The sequence below is a fragment of the Colletes latitarsis genome, chromosome 3 (assembly GCF_051014445.1).
Source record: "Colletes latitarsis isolate SP2378_abdomen chromosome 3, iyColLati1, whole genome shotgun sequence".
Lineage (NCBI taxonomy): Eukaryota > Metazoa > Arthropoda > Insecta > Hymenoptera > Colletidae > Colletes > Colletes latitarsis.
The window spans coordinates 21,222,164-21,249,270 of NC_135136.1; positions in this window are offsets into that span (position 1 = coordinate 21,222,164).

Consider the following 27,107-nt stretch of genomic DNA (forward strand, 5'->3'; position numbering starts at 1 on the left):
AGTCTATTAAACCTGGTGGTGATTAATATCTTAGAGGATAACGCCGGTTATGTCTCGGTTAGATCTGGGATTTGGCCTCATCTGGCTCATACTTTCGCATTTCTCGCATACTTGTTGGCCAGATCCTGGGCTTTTTCTGGTTTAGATCACGTAGTAATGTGGTTCCACACCGAAACAGCCAATTAAACCTGGTAGCGATTAATATTTTAGACGATAACGCCGGTTATGTCACGGTTAGGTCTGGGGTTTGCCGTCATGTGGCTCGAATTTTCGCATTTCTCGCATACTTGTTGGCCAGATCCTGGGCTTTTTCTGGTTTGGATCACGTAGTAATGTGGTACCACACTGAAACAGTCAATAAAAGCTGGTTCCGATTAGTATTTTATAGGATAACGCTGGTTATGTCTGGTTTAGTTCTGGTATTTGCAATCATCTGGCTCGTACCTTCGCATTTTTCGCCTACTTGTTGGCAAGATCCTGGGCTTTTTCATGCTTGGACCACGTAGTAATGTGGTACCACACTGAAACAGTCAAATAAACCTGGTTGCGATTAATATTTTAGAGGATAACGCCGGTTATGTCTAGGTTAGTTCTGGTATTTGCCCTCATCTGGCTCGTACTTTCGTATTTTTCGCATACTTGTTGGCCAGATCCTGGGCTTTTTCTGGTTTGGATCACGTAGTGATGTGGTGCCACACTGAAACAGTCAACTAAACCTGGTTGTGATTAATATTTTGGAGAATAACGCTGGTTATGTTTGGGTTAGTTCCGGTATTTGCAACCATCTGGCTGATACTTTCGCATTTTTTGCATACTTGTTGGCCAGATCCTGGGCTTTTTCTGGTTTGGATCCCGTCGTAATGTGGTTCCACACCGAAACAGTCAATTAAACCCGGTTGCGATTAATATTTTAGAGGATAACGCCGGTTATGTCTGGGTTAGGTCTGGGATTTGCCCTCATCTGGCTCGTACTTTCGCATTTCTCGCATACTTGTTGGCAAGATCCTGGGCTTTTTCTGGTTTGGATCACGTAGTAATGCGGTACCACACCGATGCAGTCAATTAAACCTGGTTGCGATTAATATTTTAGATGATAACGCCGGTTATGTCTTGGTTAGGTCTGGGATTTGGCCTCATCTGGCTCATACTTTCGCATTTCTCGCATACTTGTTGGCCAGATCCAGTGCTTTATCTGGTTTGTATCCCGTCGTAATGTGGTTCCACACCGAAACAGTCAATTAGACCCGGTTGCGATTAATATTTTAGAGGATAACGCCGGTTATGTCTGGGTTAGGTCTGGGATTTGCCCTCATCTGGCTCGTACTTTCGCATTTCTCGCATACTTGTTGGCCAGATCCTGGGCTTTTTCTGGTTTAGATCACGTAGTAATGTGGTTCCACACCGAAACAGTCAATTAAACCTGGTTGCGATTAATATTTTAGACGATAACGCCGGTTATGTCACGGTTAGGTCTGGGATTTGCCGTCATCTAGCTCGAATTTTCGCATTTCTCGCATACTTGTTGGCCAGCTCCTGGGCTTTTTCTGGTTTGGATCACGTAGTAATGTGGTACCACACTGAAACAGTCAATAAAAGCTGGTTCCGATTAGTATTTTATAGGATAACGCTGGTTATGTCTGGTTTAGTTCTGGTATTTGCAATCATCTGGCTCGTACCTTCGCATTTTTCGCCTACTTGTTGGCAAGATCCTGGGCTTTTTCATGCTTGGACCACGTAGTAATGTGGTACCACACTGAAATAGTCAAATAAACCTGGTTGCGATTAATATTTTAGAGGATAACGCCGGTTATGTCTAGGTTAGTTCTGGTATTTGCCCTCATCTGGCCCGTACTTTCGTATTTTTCGCATACTTGTTGGCCAGATCCTGGGCTTTTTCTGGTTTGGATCACGTAGTAATGTGGTACCACACTGAAACAGTCAATGAATGCTGGTTCCGATTAGTATTTTACAGGATAACACCGGTTATGTCTGGGTTAGGTCTGGGATTTGCCCTCATCTGGCTCGTACTTTCGCATTTCTCGCATACTTGTTGGCCAGATCCAGGCCTTTTTCTGGTTTGGATCACGTAGTAATGCGGTACCACACCGAAACAGTCAATGAAACCTGGTTGCGATTAATATTTTAGAGGATAACGCCGGTTATGTCACGGTTAGGTCTGGGACTTGCCGTCATCTGGCTCGTATTTTCGCATTTTCGCATACTTGTTGGCCAGATCCTGGCCTTTTTCTGGCTTGGACCACGTAGTAATGTGGTACCACACCGAAACAGTCAATACAAGCTGGTTGCGATTAATATTTTAGAGGATAACGCCGGTTATGTCTGGGTTAGGTCTGGTATTTGCCCCTCATCTGGCTCGTACTTTCGCATTTTTCGCATACTTGTTCTTCAGATCCTGGGCTTTTTCTGGTTTGGATCACGTAGTAATGTGGTACCACACTAAAACAGCCAACAAAAGCTGGTTCCGATTAGTATTTTAGAGGATAACGCTGGTTATGTCTGGTTTAGTTCTGGTATTTGCAATCATCTGGCTCGCACCTTCGCATTTTTCGCCTATTTGTTGGGAAGATCCTGGGCTTTTTCATGCTTGGACCACGTAGTAATGTGGTATCACACTGAAACAGTCAAATAAACCTGGTTCCGCTTAATATTTAACAGGATAACGCCGGCTATGTCTCGGTTAGGTCTGGGATTTTCCCTCATTTGGCTCGTACCTCCGCATTTTACGCATACTTGTTGGCAAGATCCTGGGCTTTTTCTGGTTTGGATCACGTAGTAATGCGGTACAACACCGAAGCGGTCAATTCAACCCCGTGGCGATTAATATTTTAGAGGATAACGCCGGTTATGTCTCCGTTAGGTTTGGGATTTTCCCTCATCAGCCTCGTAATTTCGCATTTTTCGCATACTTGTTGGCCAGATCCTGGCCTTTTTCATGCTTGGACCACGTAGTAATGTGGTACCACACTGAAACAGTCAAATAAACCTGGTTCCGATTAGTATTTCAGAGGATAACGCAGGTTACGTCTGGGTTAGTTCTGGTATTTGCAACCATCTGGCACATACTTTCGCGGTTTTCGCATACTTGTTGGGCAGATCCAGGGTTTTTTCTGGTTTGGATCCCGTAGTAATGAGGTTCCTCACCGAAGCAGTCAATTAAACCTGGTGGCGATTAATATTTTAGAGGATAACGCCGGTTATGTCTCGGTTAGATCTGGGATTTGGCCTCATCTGGCTCATACTTTCGCATCTCTCGCCTACTTGTTGGCCAGATCCAGGGCTTTATCTGGTTTGTATCCCGCCGTAATGTGGATCCACACCGAAACAGTCAATTAAACCCGGTTGCGATTAATATTTTAGAGGATAACGCCGGTTATGTCTGGGTTAGGTCTGGGATTTGCCCTCATCTGGCTCGTACTTTCGCATTTCTCGCATACTTGTTGGCGAGATCCTGGGCTTGTTCTGGTTTAGATCACGTAGTAATGTGGTTCCACATCGAAACAGCCAATTAAACCTGGTAGCGATTAATATTTTAGACGATAACGCCGGTTATGTCACGGTTAGTTCTGGGATTTGCCGTCATCTGGCTCGATTTTTCGCATTTCTCGCATACTTATTGGCCAGATCCTGGGCTTTTTCTGGTTTGGATCACGTAGTAATGTGGTACACACTGAAACAGTCAATAAAAGCTGGTTCCGATTAGTATTTTATAGGATAACGCTGGTTATGTCTGGTTTAGTTCTGGTATTTGCAATCATCTGGCTCGTACCTTCGCATTTTTCGCCTACTTGTTGGCAAGATCCTGGGCTTTTTCATGCTTGGACCACGTAGTAATGTGGTACCACACTGAAACAGTCAAATAAACCTGGTTGCGATTAATATTTTAGAGGATAACGCCGGTTATGTCTAGGTTAGTTCTGGTATTTGCCCTCATCTGGCTCGTACTTTCGTATTTTTCGCATATTTGTTGGCCAGATCCTGGGCTTTTTCTGGTTTGGATCACGTAGTGATGTGGTGCCACACTGAAACAGTCAATAAGAGCTGGTTCCGATTAGTATTTTACAGGATAACGCCGGTTATGTCTGGGTTAGGTCTGGAATTTGCCCTCATCTGGCACGTACTTTCGCATTTCTCGCATACTTGTTGGCCAGATCCAGGCCTTTTTCTGGTTTGGATCACGTAGTAATGCGGTACCACACCGAAACAGTCAATTAAACCTGGTTGCGATTAATATTTTAGAGGATAACGCCGGTTATGTCACGGTTAGGTCTGGGATTTGCCGTCATCTGGCTCGTATTTTCGCATTTTTCGCCTACTTGTTGGCTAGATCCTGAGCTTTTTCTGGTTTGGATCCCGTAATAATGACGCTCCACACCGAAACAGTCAATTTAACCTGGGTTCGATTAATATTTTAGAGGATAACGCCGGCTATATCTCGGTTAGGTCTGGGATTTGCCCTCACCTGGCTCGTACCTTCGCATTTTTCGCATTCTTGTTGACCAGATCCTGGGCTTTTTATGGTTTGGATCACGTAGTAATGTGGTACCACACTGAAACAGTCAATAAAAGCTGGTTCCGATTAGTATTTTACAGCATAACGCCGGTTATGTCTGGGTTGGGTCTGGGATCTGCCCTCATCTGGCCCGTACTTTCGTATTTTTCGCATACTTGTTGGCCAGATCTTGGGTTTTTTGTGGTTTGGATCCCGTCGTAATGTGTTTCCACACCGAAGCAGTCAATTAAACCTGGTTGCGATGAATATTTCGGAGGATAACGCCGGTTATGTCTCGGTTAGGTCTGGGATTTGCCCCCATCTGTCTCGTACTTTCGCATTTTTCGCATACTTGTTGGCCAGATCCTGGCATTTTTCTGGTCTGTATCACGTAGTAATGCGGTACCACACCGTAACAGTCAATTGAACCTGGTTGCGGTTAATATTTTGGATGATAACGCCGGTCATGTCTGGGTTAGGTCTGGGATTTGCCCTTATCTGGCTCGTACTTTCGCATTTCTCGCATACCTGTTGGCCAGATCCTGGGCTGTTTCTGGTTTGGATCACGCACAAATGCGGTACCAGACCGAAACAGTCAATTAATCCTGGTTGCGATTAATATTTCAGAGGATAACACCGGTTATGTCTCTGTTAGTTCTGGGATTTGCCCTCATCTGGCTAGTACCTTCGCATTTTTCGCCTACTTGTTGGCTAGATCCTGAGCTTTTTCTGGTTTGGATCCCGTAATAATGACGCTCCACACCGAAACAGTCAATTTAACCTGGGTTTGATTAATATTTTAGAGGATAACGCCGGTTATGTCTCGGTTAGGTCTGGGATTTGCCCTCATCTGGCTCGTACCTTCGCATTTTTCGCATTCTTGTGGGCCAGATCCTGGCCTTTTTCTGGCTGGGATAACGTAGTAATGCGGTACCACACTCAAACAGTCAATTAAACCTGGTTGCGATTAATATTTTAGAGGATAACGCTGGTTATGTCTGGGTTAGTTCTGGTATTTGCAATCATCTGGCTCATACTTTCGCAATTTTCGCGTACTTGTTGGCCAGATCTTGGGTTTCTTGTGGTTTGGATCCCGTCGTAATGTGGATCCACACCGAGGCAGTCAATTAAGCCTGGCTGCGATGAATATTTTAGAGGATAACGCTGCTTATGTTTGGGTTAGTTCTGCTATTTGCAATCATCTGGCTCGTACTTTCGCATTTCTGGCATACTTGTGGGCAGATCCTGGGCTTTTTCTGGTTTGGATCACGTAGTAATGCGGTACCACACCGATGCAGTCAATTAAACCTGGTTGTGATTAACATTTTGGAGGATAACGCCGGTTATGTCACGGTTAGGTCTGGGATTTGCCGTCATCTGGCTCGTACCTTCGCATTTTTCGCCTACAGGTTGGCAAGATCCTGGGCTTTTTCTGGTTTGGATCACGTAGTAATGCGGTACCACACCGATGCAGTCAATTAAACCTGGTTGCGATTAATATTTTAGATGATAACGCCGGTTATGTCTTGGTTAGGTCTGGGATTTGGCCTCATCTGGCTCATACTTTCGCATTTCTCGCATACTTGTTGGCCAGATCCAGTGCTTTATCTGGTTTGTATCCCGTCGTAATGTGGTTCCACACCGAAACAGTCAATTAAACCCGGTTGCGATTAATATTTTAGAGGATAACGCCGGTTATGTCTGGGTTAGGTCTGGGATTTGCCCTCATCTGGCTCGTACTTTCGCATTTCTCGCATACTTGTTGGCCAGATCCTGGGCTTTTTCTGGTTTAGATCACGTAGTAATGTGGTTCCACACCGAAACAGTCAATTAAACCTGGTTGCGATTAATATTTTAGACGATAACGCCGGTTATGTCACGGTTAGGTCTGGGATTTGCCGTCATCTAGCTCGAATTTTCGCATTTCTCGCATACTTGTTGGCCAGCTCCTGGGCTTTTTCTGGTTTGGATCACGTAGTAATGTGGTACCACACTGAAACAGTCAATAAAAGCTGGTTCCGATTAGTATTTTATAGGATAACGCTGGTTATGTCTGGTTTAGTTCTGGTATTTGCAATCATCTGGCTCGTACCTTCGCATTTTTCGCCTACTTGTTGGCAAGATCCTGGGCTTTTTCATGCTTGGACCACGTAGTAATGTGGTACCACACTGAAATAGTCAAATAAACCTGGTTGCGATTAATATTTTAGAGGATAACGCCGGTTAAGTCTAGGTTAGTTCTGGTATTTGCCCTCATCTGGCCCGTACTTTCGTATTTTTCGCATACATGTTGGCCAGATCCTGGGCTTTTTCTGGTTTGGATCACGTAGTAATGTGGTACCACACTGAAACAGTCAATAAAAGCTGGTTCCGATTAGTATTTTACAGGATAACACCGGTTATGTCTGGGTTAGGTCTGGGATTTGCCCTCATCTGGCTCGTACTTTCGCATTTCTCGCATACTTGTTGGCCAGATCCAGGCCTTTTTCTGGTTTGGATCACGTAGTAATGCGGTACCACACCGAAACAGTCAATTAAACCTGGTTGCGATTAATATTTTAGAGGATAACGCCGGTTATGTCACGGTTAGGTCTGGGATTTGCCGTCATCAGGCTCGTATTTTCGCATTTTCGCATACTTGTTGGCCAGATCCTGGCCTTTTTCTGGCTTGGACCACGTAGTAATGTGGTATCACACTGAAACAGTCAATTAAACCTGGTTGTGATTAACATTTTGGAGGATAACGCCGGTTATGTCTTGGTTAGGTCTGGTATTTGCCCTCATCTGGCTCGTACTTTCGCATTTCTCGCATACTTGTTGGCCAGATCCTTGCCTTTTCCTGGTTTGGATCACGTAGTAATGCGGTACCACACTGAAACAGTCAATTAAACCTGGTTGTGATTAATATTTTGGAGAATAACGCTGGTTATGTTTGGGTTAGTTCCGGTATTTGCAACCATCTGGCTGATACTTTCGCATTTTTTGCATACTTGTTGGCCAGATCCTGGCCTTTTTCTGGTTTGGATCACGTAGTAATGCGGTACCACACCGAAACAGTCAATAAAACCTGGTTGCGATTAATATTTTAGAGGATAACGCCGGTTATGTCTCGGTTATGTCTGGGATTTGCCCTCATCTGGCACATACTTTCGAATTTCTCGCATACGTGATGGCCAGATCATGGCCTTTTTCTGGCTTGGACCACGTAGTAATGTGGTACCACACCGAAACAGTCAATACAAGCTGGTTGCGATTAATATTTTAGAGGATAACGCCGGCTATGTCTGGGTTAGGTCTGGTATTTGCCCCTCATCTGGCTCGTACTTTCGCATTTTTCGCATACTTGTTCTTCAGATCCTGGGCTTTTTCTGGTTTGGATCACGTAGTAATGTGGTACCACACTAAAACAGCCAACAAAAGCTGGTTCCGATTAGTATTTTAGAGGATAACGCTGGTTATGTCTGGTTTAGTTCTGGTATTTGCAATCATCTGGCTCGTACTTTCGCATTTTTCGCCTATTTGTTGGGAAGATCCTGGGCTTTTTCATGCTTGGACCACGTAGTAATGTGGTATCACACTGAAACAGTCAAATAAACCTGGTTCCGATTAATATTTAACAGGATAACGCCGGCTATGTCTCGGTTAGGTCTGAGATTTTCCCTCATTTGGCTCGTACCTCCGCATTTTTCGCATACTTGTTGGCAAGATCCTGGGCTTTTTCTGGTTTGGATCACTTAGTAATGCGGTACAACACCGAAGCGGTCAATTCAACCTCGTGGCGATTAATATTTTAGAGGATAACGCCGGTTATGTCTCCGTTAGGTTTGGTATTTTCCCTCATCTGGCTCGTAATTTCGCATTTTTCGCATACTTGTTGGCCAGATCCTGGCCTTTTTCATGCTTGGACCACGTAGCAATGTGGTACCACACTGAAACAGTCAAATAAACCTGGTTCCGATTAGTATTTCAGAGGATAACGCTGGTTATGTCTGGTTTAGTTCTGGTATTTGCAATCATCAGGCTCGTACCTTCTCATTTTTCGCCTACTTGTGGCAAGATCCAGGGCTTTTTCTGGTTTGGATCAGGTAGTAATGCGGTACCACACCTTAACAGTCAATTAAACCTGGTTCCGAATAATATTTTAGAGGATAACGGAGGTTACGTCTGGGTTAGTTCTGGAATTTGCAACCATCTGGCACATACTTTCGCGTTTTTCGCATACTTGTTGGGCAGATCCTGGGTTTTTTCTGGTTTGGATCCCGTAGTAATGAGGTTCCACACCGAAGCAGTCAATTAAACCCGGTTGCGATTAATATTTTAGAGGATAACGCCGGTTATGTCTGGGTTAGGTCTGGGATTTGCCCTCATCTGGCTCGTACTTTCGCATTTCTCGCATAATTGTTGGCCAGATCCTGGCCTTTTTCTGGCTTGGACCACGTAGTAATGTGGTACCACACCGATACAGTCAATACAAGCTGGTTTCGATTAATATTTTAGAGGATAACGCCGGTTATGTCTTGGTTAGGTCTGGGATTTGGCGTCATCTGGCTCATACTTTCGCATTTCTCGCATACTTGTTGGCCAGATCCAGGGCTTTATCTGGTTTGTATCCCGTCGTAATGTGGTTCCACACCGAAACAGTCAATTAAACCCGGTTGCGATTAATATTTTAGAGGATAACGCCGGTTATGTCCGGGTTAGGTCTGGGATTTGCCCTCATCTGGCTCGTACTTTCGCATTTCTCGCATACTTGTTGGCCAGATCCTGGGCTTTTTCTGGTTTAGATCACGTAGTAATGTGGTTCCACACCGAAACAGTCAATTAAACCTGGTTGCGATTAATATTTTAGACGATAACGCCGGTTATGTCACGGTTAGGTCTGGGATTTGCCGTCATCTAGCTCGAATTTTCGCATTTCTCGCATACTTGTTGGCCAGCTCCTGGGCTTTTTCTGGTTTGGATCACGTAGTAATGTGGTACCACACTGAAACAGTCAATAAAAGCTGGTTCCGATTAGTATTTTATAGGATAACGCTGGTTATGTCTGGTTTAGTTCTGAAATTTGCAATCATCTGGCTCGTACCTTCGCATTTTTCGCCTACTTGTTGGCAAGATCCTGGGCTTTTTCATGCTTGGACCACGTAGTAATGTGGTACCACACTGAAATAGTCAAATAAACCTGTTTGCGATTAATATTTTAGAGGATAACGCCGGTTAAGTCTAGGTTAGTTCTGGTATTTGCACTCATCTGGCCCGTACTTTCGTATTTTTCGCATACATGTTAGCCAGATCCTGGGCTTTTTCTGGTTTAGATCACGTAGTAATGTGGTTCCACACCGAAACAGTCAATTAAACCTGGTTGCGATTAGTATTTTAGAGGATAACGCCGGTTATGTCACGGTTAGGTCTGGGATTTGCCGTCATCTGGCTCGTATTTTCGCATTTTCGCATACTTGTTGGCCAGATCCTGGCCTTTTTCTGGCTTGGACCACGTAGTAATGTGGTATCACACTGAAACAGTCAATTAAACCTGGTTGTGATTAACATTTTGGAGGATAACGCCGGTTATGTCTTGGTTACGTCTGGTATTTGCCCTCATCTGGCTCGTACTTTCGCATTTCTCGCATACTTGTTGGCCAGATCCTTGCCTTTTCCTGGTTTGGATCACGTAGTAATGCGGTACCACACTGAAACAGTCAATTAAACCTGGTTGTGATTAATATTTTGGAGAATAACGCTGGTTATGTTTGGGTTATTTCCGGTATTTGCAACCATCTGGCTGATACTTTCGCATTTTTTGCATACTTGTTGGCCAGATCCTGGCCTTTTTCTGGTTTGGATCACGTAGTAATGCGGTACCACACCGAAACAGTCAATAAAACCTGGTTGCGATTAATATTTTAGAGGATAACGCCGGTTATGTCTCGGTTATGTCTGGGATTTGCCCTCATCTGGCACATACTTTCGAATTTCTCGCATACTTGATGGCCAGATCATGGCCTTTTTCTGGCTTGGACCACGTAGTAATGTGGTACCACACCGAAACAGTCAATACAAGCTGGTTGCGATTAATATTTTAGAGGATAACGCCGGTTATGTCTGCGTTAGGTCTGGTATTTGCCCCTCATCTGGCTCGTACTTTCGCATTTTTCGCATACTTGTTCTTCAGATCCTGGGCTTTTTCTGGTTTGGATCACGTAGTAATGTGGTACCACACTAAAACAGCCAACAAAAGCTGGTTCCGATTAGTATTTTAGAGGATAACGCTGGTTATGTCTGGTTTAGTTCTGGTATTTGCAATCATCTGGCTCGTACTTTCGCATTTTTCGCCTATTTGTTGGGAAGATCCTGGGCTTTTTCATGCTTGGACCACGTAGTAATGTGGTATCACACTGAAACAGTCAAATAAACCTGGTTCCGATTAATATTTAACAGGATAACGCCGGCTATGTCTCGGTTAGGTCTGAGATTTTCCCTCATTTGGCTCGTACCTCCGCATTTTTCGCATACTTGTTGGCAAGATCCTGGGCTTTTTCTGGTTTGGATCACGTACTAATGCGGTACAACACCGAAGCGGTCAATTCAACCTCGTGGCGATTAATATTTTAGAGGATAACGCCGGTTATGTCTGCGTTAGGTCTGGTATTTGCCCCTCATCTGGCTCGTACTTTCGCATGTCTCGCCTACTTGTTGGCCAGATCCAGGGCTTTATCTGGTTTGTATCCCGTCGTAATGTGGTTCCACACCGAAACAGCCAACAAAAGCTGGTTCCGATTAGTATTTTAGAGGATAACGCTGGTTATGTCTGGTTTAGTTCTGGTATTTGCAATCATCTGGCTCGTACTTTCGCATTTTTCGCCTATTTGTTGGGAAGATCCTGGGCTTTTTCATGCTTGGACCACGTAGTAATGTGGTATCACACTGAAACAGTCAAATAAACCTGGTTCCGATTAATATTTAACAGGATAACGCCGGCTATGTCTCGGTTAGGTCTGAGATTTTCCCTCATTTGGCTCGTACCTCCGCATTTTTCGCATACTTGTTGGCAAGATCCTGGGCTTTTTCTGGTTTGGATCACTTAGTAATGCGGTACAACACCGAAGCGGTCAATTCAACCTCGTGGCGATTAATATTTTAGAGGATAACGCCGGTTATGTCTCCGTTAGGTTTGGTATTTTCCCTCATCTGGCTCGTAATTTCGCATTTTTCGCATACTTGTTGGCCAGATCCTGGCCTTTTTCATGCTTGGACCACGTAGCAATGTGGTACCACACTGAAACAGTCAAATAAACCTGGTTCCGATTAGTATTTCAGAGGATAACGCTGGTTATGTCTGGTTTAGTTCTGGTATTTGCAATCATCAGGCTCGTACCTTCTCATTTTTCGCCTACTTGTGGCAAGATCCAGGGCTTTTTCTGGTTTGGATCAGGTAGTAATGCGGTACCACACCTTAACAGTCAATTAAACCTGGTTCCGAATAATATTTTAGAGGATAACGGAGGTTACGTCTGGGTTAGTTCTGGAATTTGCAACCATCTGGCACATACTTTCGCGTTTTTCGCATACTTGTTGGGCAGATCCTGGGTTTTTTCTGGTTTGGATCCCGTAGTAATGAGGTTCCACACCGAAGCAGTCAATTAAACCCGGTTGCGATTAATATTTTAGAGGATAACGCCGGTTATGTCTGGGTTAGGTCTGGGATTTGCCCTCATCTGGCTCGTACTTTCGCATTTCTCGCATAATTGTTGGCCAGATCCTGGCCTTTTTCTGGCTTGGACCACGTAGTAATGTGGTACCACACCGATACAGTCAATACAAGCTGGTTTCGATTAATATTTTAGAGGATAACGCCGGTTATGTCTTGGTTAGGTCTGGGATTTGGCGTCATCTGGCTCATACTTTCGCATTTCTCGCATACTTGTTGGCCAGATCCAGGGCTTTATCTGGTTTGTATCCCGTCGTAATGTGGTTCCACACCGAAACAGTCAATTAAACCCGGTTGCGATTAATATTTTAGAGGATAACGCCGGTTATGTCCGGGTTAGGTCTGGGATTTGCCCTCATCTGGCTCGTACTTTCGCATTTCTCGCATACTTGTTGGCCAGATCCTGGGCTTTTTCTGGTTTAGATCACGTAGTAATGTGGTTCCACACCGAAACAGTCAATTAAACCTGGTTGCGATTAATATTTTAGACGATAACGCCGGTTATGTCACGGTTAGGTCTGGGATTTGCCGTCATCTAGCTCGAATTTTCGCATTTCTCGCATACTTGTTGGCCAGCTCCTGGGCTTTTTCTGGTTTGGATCACGTAGTAATGTGGTACCACACTGAAACAGTCAATAAAAGCTGGTTCCGATTAGTATTTTATAGGATAACGCTGGTTATGTCTGGTTTAGTTCTGAAATTTGCAATCATCTGGCTCGTACCTTCGCATTTTTCGCCTACTTGTTGGCAAGATCCTGGGCTTTTTCATGCTTGGACCACGTAGTAATGTGGTACCACACTGAAATAGTCAAATAAACCTGTTTGCGATTAATATTTTAGAGGATAACGCCGGTTAAGTCTAGGTTAGTTCTGGTATTTGCACTCATCTGGCCCGTACTTTCGTATTTTTCGCATACATGTTAGCCAGATCCTGGGCTTTTTCTGGTTTAGATCACGTAGTAATGTGGTTCCACACCGAAACAGTCAATTAAACCTGGTTGCGATTAGTATTTTAGAGGATAACGCCGGTTATGTCACGGTTAGGTCTGGGATTTGCCGTCATCTGGCTCGTATTTTCGCATTTTCGCATACTTGTTGGCCAGATCCTGGCCTTTTTCTGGCTTGGACCACGTAGTAATGTGGTATCACACTGAAACAGTCAATTAAACCTGGTTGTGATTAACATTTTGGAGGATAACGCCGGTTATGTCTTGGTTACGTCTGGTATTTGCCCTCATCTGGCTCGTACTTTCGCATTTCTCGCATACTTGTTGGCCAGATCCTTGCCTTTTCCTGGTTTGGATCACGTAGTAATGCGGTACCACACTGAAACAGTCAATTAAACCTGGTTGTGATTAATATTTTGGAGAATAACGCTGGTTATGTTTGGGTTATTTCCGGTATTTGCAACCATCTGGCTGATACTTTCGCATTTTTTGCATACTTGTTGGCCAGATCCTGGCCTTTTTCTGGTTTGGATCACGTAGTAATGCGGTACCACACCGAAACAGTCAATAAAACCTGGTTGCGATTAATATTTTAGAGGATAACGCCGGTTATGTCTCGGTTATGTCTGGGATTTGCCCTCATCTGGCACATACTTTCGAATTTCTCGCATACTTGATGGCCAGATCATGGCCTTTTTCTGGCTTGGACCACGTAGTAATGTGGTACCACACCGAAACAGTCAATACAAGCTGGTTGCGATTAATATTTTAGAGGATAACGCCGGTTATGTCTGCGTTAGGTCTGGTATTTGCCCCTCATCTGGCTCGTACTTTCGCATTTTTCGCATACTTGTTCTTCAGATCCTGGGCTTTTTCTGGTTTGGATCACGTAGTAATGTGGTACCACACTAAAACAGCCAACAAAAGCTGGTTCCGATTAGTATTTTAGAGGATAACGCTGGTTATGTCTGGTTTAGTTCTGGTATTTGCAATCATCTGGCTCGTACTTTCGCATTTTTCGCCTATTTGTTGGGAAGATCCTGGGCTTTTTCATGCTTGGACCACGTAGTAATGTGGTATCACACTGAAACAGTCAAATAAACCTGGTTCCGATTAATATTTAACAGGATAACGCCGGCTATGTCTCGGTTAGGTCTGAGATTTTCCCTCATTTGGCTCGTACCTCCGCATTTTTCGCATACTTGTTGGCAAGATCCTGGGCTTTTTCTGGTTTGGATCACGTACTAATGCGGTACAACACCGAAGCGGTCAATTCAACCTCGTGGCGATTAATATTTTAGAGGATAACGCCGGTTATGTCTGCGTTAGGTCTGGTATTTGCCCCTCATCTGGCTCGTACTTTCGCATGTCTCGCCTACTTGTTGGCCAGATCCAGGGCTTTATCTGGTTTGTATCCCGTCGTAATGTGGTTCCACACCGAAACAGTCAATTAAACCCGGTTGCGATTAATATTTTAGAGGATAACGCCGGTTATGTCTTGGTTACGTCTGGTATTTGCAATCATCTGGCTCGTACCTTCTCATTTCTCGCATACTTGTGGCAAGATCCTGGGCTTTTTCTTGTTTGGATCAGGTAGTAATGCGGTACCACACCTTAACAGTCAATTAAACCTGGTTCCGAATAGTATTTTAGAGGATAACGCAGGTTACGTCTGGGTTAGTTCTGGTATTTGCAATCATCTGGCACATACTTTCGCGTTTTTCGCATACTTGTTGGCAGATCCTGGGTTTTTTCATGCTTGGACCACGTAGTAATGCGGTACCACACCGAAACAGTCAATTAAACCTGGTTGTGATTAACATTTTGGAGGATAACGCCGGTTATGTCTCGGTTAGGTCTGGGATTTGCCCTCATCTGGAACGTACCTTTTTTTTTTTTTTTTTTTTGTCGTGGGGAAAATCTTCGAAAGACTCCCTCCCACCTCCTTGGGGAGAGGTGGGTGGGGTGTGTGGGATTCCCCGCGCCCGTACAACGACAGGCGCGGGACCTACCCACTAAAAACCCCACGGTGACCCTTCGGCACGCTTTGGGAGGATACCGGGAATCGCTCGAAACGTTCTTCCGGTATCCTCCCCGTGCCCGCGCTTTCGCGCCCATCCCCCGGGGGGACAATCGGTCCCCCCAGTAGACACACTGCCTCATAGCGGCGGGACGGGGCCACTCCATCCCGCCGCTATCCGTCCCGGGGCCGCGTTTAGTGGCGGCTGCGAGCCCCAACTCGCAACCGCCCGCGACCCCGTTTCCACCCCTCGGCGGCCGGGCGTTCATGGCCGCACCAGACCGCCGAGGGTATCTGGAACGTACCTTCGCATTTTTCGCCTACTTGTTGGCAAGATCCTGGGCTTTTTCTGGTTTGGATCACGTAGTACTGCGGTACCACACCGAAGCGGTCAATTCATCCTCGTGGCGATTAATATTTTAGAGGATAACGCCGGTTATGTCTCCGTTAGGTTTGGGATTTTCCCTCATCTGGCTCGTAATTTCGCATTTTTCGCATACTTGTTGGCCAGATCCTAGCCTTTTTCATGCTTGGACCACGTAGTAGTGTGGTACCACACTGAAACAGTCAAATAAACCTGGTTCCGATTAGTATTTTAGAGGATAACGCTGGTTATGTCTGGTTTAGTTCTGGTATTTGCAAACATCTGGCTCGTACCTTCTCATTTTTCGCCTACTTGTGGCAAGATCCTGGGCTTCTTCTGGTTTGGATCAGGTAGTAATGCGGTACCACACCTTAACAGTCAATTAAACCTGGTTCCGAATAGTATTTTAGAGGATAACGCCGGTTATGTCTCGGTTAGGTCTGGGATTTGGCCTCATCTGGCTCATACTTTCGCATTTTTCGCATACTTGTTCTTCAGATCCTGGGCTTTTTCTGGTTTGGATCACGTAGTAATGTGGTACCACACTAAAACAGCCAACAAAAGCTGGTTCCGATTAGTATTTTAAAGGATAACGCTGGTTATGTCTGGTTTAGTTCTGGTATTTGCAATCATCTGGCTCGTACTTTCGCATTTTTCGCCTATTTGTTGGGAAGATCCTGGGCTTTTTCATGCTTGGACCACGTAGTAATGTGGTATCACACTGAAACAGTCAAATAAACCTGGTTCCGATTAATATTTAACAGGATAACGCCGGCTATGTCTCGGTTAGGTCTGAGATTTTCCCTCATTTGGCTCGTACCTCCGCATTTTTCGCATACTTGTTGGCAAGATCCTGGGCTTTTTCTGGTTTGGATCACGTAGTAATGCGGTACAACACCGAAGCGGTCAATTCAACCTCGTGGCGATTAATATTTTAGAGGATAACGCCGGTTATGTCTCCGTTAGGTTTGGTATTTTCCCTCATCTGGCTCGTAATTTCGCATTTTTCGCATACTTGTTGGCCAGATCCTGGCCTTTTTCATGCTTGGACCACGTAGCAATGTGGTACCACACTGAAACAGTCAAATAAACCTGGTTCCGATTAGTATTTCAGAGGATAACGCTGGTTATGTCTGGTTTAGTTCTGGTATTTGCAATCATCTGGCTCGTACCTTCTCATTTTTCGCCTACTTGTGGCAAGATCCTGGGCTTTTTCTGGTTTGGATCAGGTAGTAATGCGGTACCACACCTTAACAGTCAATTAAACCTGGTTCCGAATAATATTTTAGAGGATAACGCAGGTTACGTCTGGGTTAGTTCTGGTATTTGCAACCATCTGGCACATACTTTCGCGTTTTTCGCATACTTGTTGGGCAGATCCTGGGTTTTTTCTGGTTTGGATCCCGTAGTAATGAGGTTCCACACCGAGGCAGTCAATTAAACCCGGTTGCGATTAATATTTTAGAGGATAACGCCGGTTATGTCTGGGTTAGGTCTGGGATTTGCCCTCATCTGGCTCGTACTTTCGCATTTCTCGCATACTTGTTGGCCAGATCCTGGCCTTTTTCTGGCTTGGACCACGTAGTAATGTGGTACCACACCGATACAGTCAATACAAGCTGGTTTCGATTAATATTTTAGAGGATAACGCCGGTTATGTCTTGGTTAGGTCTGGGATTTGGCCTCATCTGGCTCATACTTTCGCATTTCTCGCATACTTGTTGGCCAGATCCAGGGCTTTATCTGGTTTGTATCCCGTCGTAATGTGGTTCCACACCGAAACAGTCAATTAAACTCGGTTGCGATTAATATTTTAGAGGATAACGCCGGTTATGTCTGGGTTAGGTCTGGGATTTGCCCTCATCTGGCTCGTACTTTCGCATTTCTCGCATACTTGTTGGCCAGAAACTGGGCTTTTTCTGGTTTAGATCACGTAGTAATGTGGTTCCACACCGAAACAGTCAATTAAACCTGATTGCGATTAATATTTTAGACGATAACGCCGGTTATGTCACGGTTAGGTCTGGGATTTACCGTCATCTAGCTCGAATTTTCGCATTTCTCGCATACTTGTTGGCCAGCTCCTGGGCTTTTTCTGGTTTGGATCACGTAGTAATGTGGTACCACACTGAAACAGTCAATAAAAGCTGGTTCCGATTAGTATTTTATAGGATAACGCTGGTTATGTCTGGTTTAGTTCTGGTATTTGCAATCATCTGGCTCGTACCTTCGCATTTTTCGCCTACTTGTTGGCAAGATCCTGGGCTTTTTCATGCTTGGACCACGTAGTAATGTGGTACCACACTGAAATAGTCAAATAAACCTGGTTGCGATTAATATTTTAGAGGACAACGCCGGTTAAGTCTAGGTTAGTTCTGGTATTTGCCCTCATCTGGCCCGTACTTTCGTATTTTTCGCATACATGATGGCCAGATCCTGGGCTTTTTCTGATTTGGATCACGTAGTAATGTGGTACCACACTGAAACAGTCAATAAAAGCTGGTTCCGATTAGTATTTTACAGGATAACACCGGTTATGTCTGGGTTAGGTCTGGGATTTGCCCTCATCTGGCTCGTACTTTCGCATTTCTCGCATACTTGTTGGCCAGATCCAGGCCTTTTTCTGGTTTGGATCACGTAGTAATGCGGTACCACACCGAAACAGTCAATTAAACCTGGTTGCGATTAATATTTTAGAGGATAACGCCGGTTATGTCACGGTTAGGTCTGGGATTTGCCGTCATCTGGCTCGTATTTTCGCATTTTCGCATACTTGTTGGCCAGATCCTGGCCTTTTTCTGGCTTGGACCACGTAGTAATGTGGTATCACACTGAAACAGTCAATTAAACCTGGTTGTGATTAACATTTTGGAGGATAACGCCGGTTATGTCTTGGTTACGTCTGGTATTTGCCCTCATCTGGCTCGTACTTTCGCATTTCTCGCATACTTGTTGGCCAGATCCTTGCCATTTCCTGGTTTGGATCACGTAGTAATGCGGTACCACACTGAAACAGTCAATTAAACCTGGTTGTGATTAATATTTTGGAGAATAACGCTGGTTATGTTTGGGTTAGTTCCGGTATTTGCAACCATCTGGCTGATACTTTCGCATTTTTTGCATACTTGTTGGCCAGATCCTGGCCTTTTTCTGGTTTGGATCACGTAGTAATGCGGTACCACACCGAAACAGTCAATAAAACCTGGTTGCGATTAATATTTTAGAGGATAACGCCGGTTATGTCTCGGTTATGTCTGGGATTTGCCCTCATCTGGCACATACTTTCGAATTTCTCGCATACTTGATGGCCAAATCATGGCCTTTTTCTGGCTTGGACCACGTAGTAATGTGGTACCACACCGAAACAGTCAAATAAACCTGGTTCCGATTAATATTTAACAGGATAACGCCGGCTATGTCTCGGCTAGGTCTGAGATTTTCCCTCATTTGGCTCGTACCTCCGCATTTTTCGCATACTTGTTGGCAAGATCCTGGGCTTTTTCTGGTTTGGATCACGTAGTAATGCGGTACAACACCGAAGCGGTCAATTCAACCTCGTGGCGATTAATATTTTAGAGGATAACGCCGGTTATGTCTCCGTTAGGTTTGGTATTTTCCCTCATCTGGCTCGTAATTTCGCATTTTTCGCATCCTTGTTGGCCAGATCCTGGCCTTTTTCATGCTTGGACCACGTAGCAATGTGGTACCACACTGAAACAGTCAAATAAACCTGGTTCCGATTAGTATTTCAGAGGATAACGCTGGTTATGTCTGGTTTAGTTCTGGTATTTGCAATCATCTGGCTCGTACCTTCGCATTTTTCGCCTACTTGTTGGCAAGATCCTGGGCTTTTTCATGCTTGGACCACGTAGTAATGTGGTACCACACTGAAATAGTCAAATAAACCTGGTTGCGATTAATATTTTAGAGGATAACGCCGGTTAAGTCTAGGTTAGTTCTGGTATTTGCCCTCATCTGGCCCGTACTTTCGTATTTTTCGCATACATGTTGGCCAGATCCTGGGCTTTTTCTGGTTTGGATCACGTAGTAATGTGGTACCACACTGAAACAGTCAATAAAAGCTGGTTCCGATTAGTATTTTACAGGATAACACCGGTTATGTCTGGGTTAGGTCTGGGATTTGCCCTCATCTGGCTCATACTTTCGCATTTCTCGCATACTTGTTGGGCAGATCCTGGGTTTTTTCTGGTTTGGATCCCGTAGTAATGAGGTTCCACACCGAAGCAGTCAATTAAACCTGGTGGTGATTAATATTTTAGAGGATAACGCCGGTTATGTCTCGGTTAGATCTGGGATTTGGCCTCATCTGGCTCATACTTTCGCATGTCTCGCCTACTTGTTGGCCAGATCCAGGGCTTTATCTGGTTTGTATCCCGTCGTAATGTGGTTCCACACCGAAACAGTCAATTAAACCCGGTTGCGATTAATATTTTAGAGGATAACGCCGGTTATGTCTGGGTTAGGTCTGGGATTTGCCCTCATCTGGCTCGTACTTTCGCATTTCTCGCATACTTGTTGGCCAGATCCTGGCCTTTTTCTGGCTTGGACCACGTAGTAATGTGGTACCACACCGATACAGTCAATACAAGCTGGTTTCGATTAATATTTTAGAGGATAACGCCGGTTGTGTCTCGATTAGGTCTGGGATTTGCCCTCATCTGGCTCGTACCTTCGCATTTTTCGCCTACTTGTTGGCAAGATCCTGGGCTTTTTCATGCTTGGACCACGTAGTAATGTGGTACCACACTGAAACAGTCAAATAAACCTGGTTCCGATTAATATTTAACAGGATAACGCCGGCTATGTCTCGGTTAGGTTTGGGATTTTCCCTCATCTGGCTCGTAATTTCGCATTTTTCGCATACTTGTTGGCCATATCCTGGCCTTTTTCATGCTTGGACCACGTAGTAATGTGGCACCACACTGAAACAGTCAAATAAACCTGGTTCCGATTAGTATTTTAGAGGATAACGCTGGTTATGTCTGGTTTAGTTCTGGTATTTGCAATCATCTGGCTCGTACCTTCTCATTTCTCGCCTACATGTGGCAAGATCCTGGGCTTTTTCTGGTTTGGATCAGGTAGTAATGCGGTACCACACCTTAACAGTCAATTAAACCTGGTTCCGAATAGTATTTTAGAGGATAACGCAGGTTACGTCTGGGTTAGTTCTGGTATTTGCAATCATCTGGCACATACTTTCGCGTTTTTCGCATACTTGTTGGCAGATCCTGGGTTTTTTCTGGTTTGGATCGCGTAGTAATGAGGTTCCACACCGAAGCAGTCAACTAAACCGGGTGGCGATTAATATTTTAGAGGATAACGCCGGTTATGTCTCGGTTAGGTCTGGGATTTGGCCTCATCTGGCTCATACTTTCGCATTTCTCGCATACTTGTTGGCCAGATCTAGGGCTTTATCTGGTTTGTATCCCGTCGTAATGTGGTTCCACACCGAAACAGTCAATTAAACCCGGTTGCGATTAATATTTTAGAGGATAACGCCGGCTATGTCTCGGTTAGGTCTGGGATTTGCCCTCATCTGGCTCGTACCTTCGCATTTTTCGCCTACTTGTTGGCAAGATCCTGGGCTTTTTCATGCTTGGACCACGTAGTAATGCGGTACCACACCGAAACAGTCTATTAAACCTGGTTGTGATTAACATTTTGGAGGATAACGCCGGTTATGTCTCGGTTAGGTCTGGGATTTGCCCTCATCTGGAACGTACCTTTTTTTTTTTTTTTTTTTTTGTCGTGGGGAAAATCTTCGAAAGACTCCCTCCCACCTCCTTGGGGAGAGGTGGGTGGGGTGTGTGGGATTCCCCGCGCCCGTACAACGACAGGCGCGGGACCTACCCACTAAAAACCCCACGGTGATCCTTCGGCACGCTTTGGGAGGATACCGGGAATCGCTCGAAACGTTCTTCCGGTATCCTCCCCGTGCCCGCGCTTTCGCGCCCATCCCCCGGGGGGACAATCGGTCCCCCCAGTAGACACACTGCCTCATAGCGGCGGGACGGGGCCACTCCATCCCGCCGCTATCCGTCCCGGGGCCGCGTTTAGTGGCGGCTGCGAGCCCCAACTCGCAACCGCCCGCGACCCCGTTTCCACCCCTCGGCGGCCGGGCGTTCATGGCCGCACCAGACCGCCGAGGGTATCTGGAACGTACCTTCGCATTTTTCGCCTACTTGTTGGCAAGATCCTGGGCTTTTTCTGGTTTGGATCACGTAGTACTGCGGTACCACACCGAAGCGGTCAATTCATCCTCGTGGCGATTAATATTTTAGAGGATAACGCCGGTTATGTCTCCGTTAGGTATGGGATTTTCCCTCATCTGGCTCGTAATGTCGCATTTTTCGCATACTTGTTGGCCAGATCCTAGCCTTTTTCATGCTTGGACCACGTAGTAGTGTGGTACCACACTGAAACAGTCAAATAAACCTGGTTCCGATTAGTATTTTAGAGGATAACGCTGGTTATGTCTGGTTTAGTTCTGGTATTTGCAAACATCTGGCTCGTACCTTCTCATTTTTCGCCTACTTGTGGCAAGATCCTGGGCTTCTTCTGGTTTGGATCAGGTAGTAATGCGGTACCACACCTTAACAGTCAATTAAACCTGGTTCCGAATAGTATTTTAGAGGATAACGCCGGTTATGTCGCGGTTAGGTCTGGGATTTGGCCTCATCTGGCTCATACTTTCGCATTTCTCGCATACTTGTTGGCCAGATCCAGGGCTTTTTCTGGTTTGTATCCCGTCGTAATGTGGTTCCACACCGAAACAGTCAATTAAACCAGGTTGCGATTAATATTTTAGAGGATATCGCCGGTTATGTCTGGGTTAGGTCTGGGATTTGCCCTCATCTGACTCGTACTTTCGCATTTCTCGCATACTTGTTGGCCAGATCCTGGGCTTTTTCTGGTTTAGATCACGTAGTATTGTGGTTCCACACCGAAACAGTCAATTAAACCTGGCGGCGATTAATATTTTAGAGGATAACGCCGGTTTTGTCTCGGTTAGATCTGGGATTTGCCCTCATCTGTCTCGTACTTTCGCATTTTTCGCCTACTTGTTGGCCAGATCCTGGGCTTTTTCATGCTTGGATCAGGTAGTAATGCGGTACCACACCGTAACAGTCAATTAAACCTGGTTCAGAATAGTATTTTAGAGGATAATGCAGGTTACGTCTGGGTTAGTTCTGGTATTTGCAATCATCTGGCTCATACTTTCGCGTTTTTCGCACAATTGTTGGCCAGATCCTGGGTTTTTTCTGGTTTGGATCCCGTAGTAATGTGGTTCCATACCGGAACAGTCAATTAAACCTGGTGGTGATTAATATTTTAGAGGATAACGCCGGTTATGTCTCGGTTAGGTCTGGGATTTTCCCTCATCTGGCTCGTAATTTCGCATTTTTCGCATACTTGTGGGCTAGATCCTGGCCTTTTTCATGCTTGGACCACGTAGTAATGTGGTACCACACTGAAACAGTCAAATAAACATGGTTCCGATTAATATTTTACAGGATAACGCCGGCTATGTCTGGGTTAGGTCTGGGATTTGCCCACATCTGGCACGTACTTTAACATTTTTCGCATACTTGTTGGCCAGATCCTGGGCTTTTTCTGGTTTGGATAAGGTAGTAATGTGGTACCACACCGAAACAGTCAATTAAACCTGGTTGCGATTAATATTTAACAGGATAACGCCGGTTATGTCTCGGTTAGTTCTGGGATTTGCCCTCATCTGGCTAGTACTTTCGCATTTTTCGCATACTTGTTGGCCAGATCCTGGCCTTTTTCATGCTTGGACCACGTAGTAATGTGGTTCCACACCGAAACAGTCAATTAAACCAGGTTGCGATTAATATTTTAGAGGATAACGCCGGTTATGTCTGGTTTAGTTCTGGTATTTGCAATCATCTGGCTCGTACCTTCGCATTTTTCGCCTACTTGTTGGCAAGATCCTGGGCTTTTTCTGGTTTGGATCAGGTAGTAATGTGATACCACACTGAAACAGTCAATGAAAGCAGGTTCCGATTAATATTTCAGAGGATAACGCTGGTTATGTCTGGTTTAATTCTGGTATTTGCCATCATCTGTCTCGTACCTTCGCATTTTTCGCATACTTGTTGGCAAGATCCTGGGCTTTTTCTGGTTTGTATCCCGTCGTAATGTGGTTCCACACCGAAACAGTCAATTAAACCCGGTTGCGATTAATATTTTAGAGGATAACGCCGGTTATGTCTGGGTTAGGTCTGGGATTTGCCCTCATCTGGCTCGTACTTTCGCATTTCTCGCATACTTGTTGGCCAGAACCTGGGCTTTTTCTGGTTTACATCACGTAGTAATGTGGTTCCACACCGAAACAGTCAATTGAACCTGGTTGCGATTAATATTTTAGACGATAACGCCGGTTATGTCACGGTTAGGTCTGGGATTTGCCGTCATCTGGCTCGAATTTTCGCATTTCTCGCATACTTGTTGGCCAGATCCTGGGCTTTTTCTGGTTTGGATCACGTAGTAATGTGGTACCACACTGAAACAGTCAATAAAAGCTGGTTCCGATTAGTATTTTATAGGATAACGCTGGTTATGTCTGGTTTAGTTCTGGTATTCGCAATCATCTGGCTCGTACCTTCGCATTTTTCGCCTACTTGTTGGCAAGATCGTGGGCTTTTTCATGCTTGGATCACGTAGTAATGTGGTACCACACTGAAACAGTCAAACAAACCTGGTTCCGATTAATATTTTACAAGATAACGCCGGCTATGTCTCGGTTAGGTCTGGGATTTTCCCACATCTGGCTCGAACCTCCGCATTTTTAGCATACTTGTTGGCAAGATCCTGGGCTTTTTCTGGTTTGGATCACGTAGTAATGCGGTACCACACCGAAGCAGTCAATTCAACCTGGTGGTGATTAATATTTTAGAGGATAACGCCGGTTATGTCTCCGTTAGGTTTGGGATTTGCCCTCATCTGTCTCGTACTTTCGCATTTTTCGCATACTTGTTGGCCAGATCCTGGCCTTTTTCTGGTCTGTATCACGTAGTAATGCGGTACCACGCCGAAACAGTCAATTAAACCTGGTTGCGATTAATATTTTAGAGGATAGCGCCGGTTATGTCTCGGTTAGTTCTGGGATTTGCCCTCATCTGGCTAGTACTTTCGCATTTCTCGCATACATTTTGGCCAGATCCTGGGCTTTTTCTGGTTTGGATCACGTAGTAATGTGATAACACGCTGAAACAGTCAATGAAAGCAGGTTCCGATTAATATTTCAGAGGATAACGCTGGTTATGTCTGGTTTAGTTCTGGTATTTGCAATCATCTAGCTCGTACTTTCGCATTTTTCGCCTACTTGTTGGCAGGATCCTGGGCTTTTTCATGCTTGGATCACGTAGTAATGTGGTACCACACTGAAACTGTCAAATAAACCTGGTTCCGATTAATATTTTACAGGATAACGCCGGCTATGTCTCGGTTAGGTCTAGGATTTTCCCACATCTGGCTCGTACTTTCGCATTTCTCGCATAGATTTTGGCCAGATCCTGGGCTTTTTCTGGTTTGGATCACGTAGTAATGTGATAACACACTGAAACAGTCAATGAAAGCAGGTTCCGATTAATATTTCAGAGGATAACGCTGGTTATGTCTGGTTTAGTTCTGGTATTTGCAATCATCTAGCTCGTACCTTCGCATTTTTCGCATACTTGTTGGCAAGATCCTGGGCTTTTTCTGGTTTGGATCACGTAGTAATGCGGTACCACACCGAAGCAGTCAATTCAACCTTGTGGCGATTAATATTTTAGAGGATAACGCCGGTTATGTCTCCGTTAGGTTTGGGATTTTCCCTCATCTGGCTCGTAATTTCGCATTTTTCGCATACTTGTTGGCCAGATCCTGGCCTTTTTCATGCTTGGACCACGTAGTAATGTGGTACCACACTGAAACATTCAAATAAACCTGGTTCCGATTAGTATTTTAGAGGATAACGCTGGTTATGCCTGGTTTAGTTCTGGTATTTGCAATCATCTGGCTCGTACCTTCGCATTTTTCGCCTAGTTGTGGCAAGATCCTGGGCTTTTTCTGGTTTGGATCAGGTAGTAATGCGGTACCACACCTTAAAAGTCAATTAAACCTGGTTCCGAATAGTATTTTAGAGGATAACGCCGGTTACGTCTGGGTTAGTTCTGGTATTTGCAATCATCTGGCACATACTTTCGCGTTTTTCGCATACTTGTTGGGCAGATCCTGGGTTTTTTCTGGTTTGGATCCCGTAGTAATGAGGTTCCACACCGAAGCAGTCAATTAAACCTGGTTGCGATTAATATTTTAGACGATAACGCCGGTTATGTCACGGTCAGGTCTGGGATTTGCTGTCATCTGGCTCGAATTTTCCCATTTCTCGCATACTTGTTGGCCAGATTCTGGGCTTTTTCTGGTTTGGACCACGTAGTAATGTGGTACCACACTGAAACAATCAATAAAAGCTGGTTCCGAATAGTATTTTAGAGGATAACGCTGGTTATGTCTGGTTTAGTTCTGGTATTTGCAATCATCTGGCTCGTACCTTCGCATTTTTCGCCTACATGATGGCAAGATCCTGGGCTTTTTCATGCTTGGACCACGTAGTAATGTGGTACCACACTGAAACAGTCAAATAAACCTGGTTCCGATTAATATTTTACAGGATAACGCCGGCTATGTCTCGGTTAGGTCTGGGATTTTCCCTCATCTGGCTCGTAATTTCGCATTTTTCGCATACTTGTGGCAAGATCCTGGGCTTTTTCTGGTTCGGATCAGGTAGTAATGCGGTACCACCCCGTAACAGTCAATTAAACCTGGTTGAGAATAGTATTTTAGAGGATAATGCAGGTTACGTCAGGGTTAGTTCTGGTATTTGCAATCATCTGGCTCATACTTTCGCGTTTTTCGCACACTTGTTGGCCAGATCCTGGGTTTTTTCTGGTTTGGATCCCGTAGTAACGAGGTTCCATACCGAAACAGTCAATTAAACCTGGTGGTGATTAATATTTTAGAGGAAAACGCCGGTTATGTCTCGGTTAGGTCTGGGATTTTCCCTCATCTGGCTCGTAATTTCGCATTTTTCGCATACTTATGGGCCAGATCCTGGCCTTTTTCATGCTTGGACCACGTAGCAATGTGGTAGCACACTGAAACAGTCAAATTTACATGGTTCCGATTAATATTTTACAGGATAACGCCGGCTACGTCTGGGTTAGGTCTCGTATTTGCCCTCATCTGGCTCATACTTTCGCGTTTTTCGAATACATCTTGGCAAGATCCTGGCCTTTTTCTGGTTTGGATCACGTAGTAATGCGGTACCACACCGAAACAGTCAATTAAACCTGGTTGCGATTAATATTTTAGAGGATAGCGCCTGTTATGTCTCGGTTAGGTCTGGGATTTTCCCTCATCTGGCTCGTAATTTCGCATTTTTCGCATACTTATGGGCCAGATCCTGGCCTTTTTCATGCTTGGACCACGTAGTAATGTGGTACCACACTGAAACAGTCAATAAAAGCTGG